Source organism: Lipotes vexillifer, unplaced genomic scaffold (genome assembly GCF_000442215.2).
Source record: "Lipotes vexillifer unplaced genomic scaffold, Lipotes_vexillifer_v1.1 scaffold680, whole genome shotgun sequence".
Classification (NCBI taxonomy): Eukaryota; Metazoa; Chordata; class Mammalia; order Artiodactyla; family Lipotidae; genus Lipotes; species Lipotes vexillifer.
The window spans coordinates 2,791,965-2,795,007 of record NW_006780838.1 but is presented as its reverse complement, the minus strand read 5'-3'; the positions used below and the strand labels follow the sequence as shown (position 1 = coordinate 2,795,007).

General features: G+C 40.6%; 1 protein-coding gene across 2 annotated transcripts in view; it reads left to right on the top strand.

Annotated features, from left to right (window-relative positions):
- Positions 1–3,043, top strand: part of NXN (nucleoredoxin) — a 143,847-nt gene that overhangs the window by 1,430 nt on the left and 139,374 nt on the right. The window lies entirely within an intron of this gene.

Sequence of the window (3,043 nt, the reverse complement as noted above, 5' to 3'; positions counted from 1 at the left end):
GCCCCCCCCGCCCCGCCGTTTGCTGCTGAAATTAGCTTGGATTTTTGAGTGTGTCTGTTGGATGAAGAAGTCTGTTTTAATAAAACGAATTCAGGAAATTTTGCCATGAATCGAAACAGAAAAAGTTTTGGAGCGCTTTTGCTTAATTAGTATGCCTGATGCAACGTGTGAATCCAGGCCCTTCCTTTCCGGAGGAAACTCTCATTTTATGGAGTGGACAGGAGAAGGGCTCTTCTGGGGGCGTTTAGGGCTGCCATGTGCTGCTTAAATGTGTACAGAATCTTGTTGAGAAGCATGATTTAAACTTAGTAGAGTAAAAGGCTTAGACTGTGACCCCATATGTCTCGAGTAAATCATCCATGGAAGCAGTGTAAGGTACAGACTTGGTATTTAAAGTATGAAATACAGTTTAACAAATACAGTTTGTAAACTTAACATTGGAGAAACGTGGGCTCACTAACCACACAGAGGCAAAACTTGGCGTTTTAAACACTTTTTAGGTGATCTTGCCCATATTTGATTTATGTGGTGCCTGAATATGAATAGCCAGTCCTTTTTTGCTTTAAAACATGGGAATCCTTTGTTTTCCTTGGTGGTGGTTTTTATGTTCGTTTTGGGGAGGAGTAATGTCCAGAAAGTGATTTATCAAGAAATATTTTCATTGTTATGTCCATTTTCTGCTGTAGACCAAAGTCCATGTAAAATAATGTCCTTATTGGGCAATACAAATTAATTCTAGCTTTTGCATATACACAGTGATGGTAAAATGTTACAGACCTAAGACCTATTGTTGTGTTTTCCTCCACAAGTGGGGGAAATAAATTTGCTGGATAGTAAAAGTATGGGGCAAATTGAGATGTTTTGCAAATGCTTAAAGCTTTTTTTCCAAAAAGGAGAATATCTGATATGACATAGGCCGTGCCTAGTTCAGTGCGCTCTGGCCAGTCCTTTTACATGAAGAAAAAAGTGGTCTGTGGCTCCAGCCTGGACTTGCTAATTCCACCAGGATGAGTCTGGATGACACAGGGCAGAACCTCATTTGAAAATACAGTTCAGATTGCTGGCCCGTGCCCAAACCATGGTGTGTTGGCATATTAAAAATTTATTTTTGCTCAGAGCTTTTCTGACTCACATTCTGTAGTTCACTTTGTTGTCTAAAACAAGTCCAGGGCTTCCCTGGTGGCGCAGTGGTTAAGAATCCGCCTGCCAGTTCAGGGAACCCGGGTTCAAGCCCTGGTGGGGGGAAGATCCCACATGCCGAGGAGCCCATGTGCCACAACTACTGAGCCTGCGCTCTAGAGCCCTAGAGCCACAACTACTGAAGCCTGCGCGCCTAGAGTCCGTGCTCTGCAAGAAAAGCCACCGCATTGAGAAGCCCGCGTACCTCAAAGAAGAGTAGCTCCCGCTCGCCACAACTAGAGAAAGCCCACACACAGCAAGGAAGACCCAATGCAGCCAAAAATAAATAAAGTAAATAAGTTTATTAAAAAAATAAAACAAGTCCAGTTTTCAAGGAGGTAGTTTCTGCTCCTTGATGTTCATGAATAGGCAACTCAAGATTTGATCCTAGAAATATTCTTATTTGTGGTGATATACCAGGTAAAAGGACTCCAGCTGTGTTTCTTATGGAAAATATACACTTGGAAATTACAACAGCTATGTACTCACTTTGGAAGAAATTATTTTCCCCCTTGAAACCAAAGAGATGTAAAACAAATTCCTTTTTCTGTAACTTTGAGTTTTTGTCTCTCTTATTTGAAATTGGTGTGCTTAGAAATCTGTGATCTTGGGATGCCAATTCTGTGATAACAACAGTGAAAAACCCAGGGCACCCGCGATTCAGGGTGCTCACTGGCTAGACAGCTTAGCTTCTTGTTGATGGATTCTGTCCATGTTGTTTCACCAACTATAAAAATAGCATTAAAGGAGAGAATTTTGTTTTTACACTGAAGGGAAACCAAAGTTCCAGATTACTAATTTTTTTAAGTTCTCATTAACATTTGTTCTTAAATGCATTGGTATACTTCCCACTGGGATAACAAAGGATATGGTTCTAATTAGTTATTGGCTGGCATTTCTCTAAAGAAAATTGAAAAATTATGGTAGGGAAAGAAAATGCAGTGTATTATTTCTCTTTTTCTTCTTTTATTAATTTCCCCTTTATATAGTAAGAAAGTCTCGGGATGGCCGAGACTTTAAAACTGTGTTTTGCATGGCTCCTCTCACCTTGCTTGGAACTGTGAGAGAACACCAAATAACAGGATTCCAGCATCTTTTTAAAAAAAATTCTTTGTGGAAGGTTGTCCTGTTTCTACTTGCTTTAGTGGTTGGGGCAAAAGTAAGTGAAGATTCACTTTTTGGCTTCTAAGCACACATATAAAGAGCTGTATAGAAATTGAAATTAGATGATAACAGAACTTTGAGTGCTTTTATAAGAGCCCTGTTGTCAGGAAACATCTAATCCTGAAGTTAAGGCAGTTAGATTTGTTTTAATAAGTAAGTTTGTTTTTTGTTTTGTTGATAGACATTTTTCAGATTTCTGGAGAGAAAATGTGATGAATAGTTGGAAAGTGGTGAAGATTTGGACTTTTGGGATTTGATCTAGCCCTTTAGACTAATATAGGTTACTTAGTCGTCAAAACTGGAGAGTTGATCTTTGGGATCTGCTTCAGCATCACAGAGGAAAGCACTGGTTTTGGTCTTAGAGACACAGGGCTCAGCTTTGCCTGGGCTGGATGCCTGATGAAAAACATTTGGTCAGTGTGCGTGCCCTGACATCAAAGGACGCAGTACCACTGGTCTTTATATATATATATATATATATATATATATATATTTGTTTATTTATTTTTGGCTGTGTTGGGTCTTCGTTGCTGCGTGTGGGCTTTCTCTAGTTGCGGTGAGCGGAGGCTGCTCTTCGTTGCAGTGCTAGGGCTTCTCATTGCAGTGGCTTCTCTTGTTGCAGAGCACGGGTTCTAGGCGTGAGGGCTTCAGTAGTTGTGGCTCACGGGCTCTAGAGCACAGGCTCAGTAGTTGTGGCGCA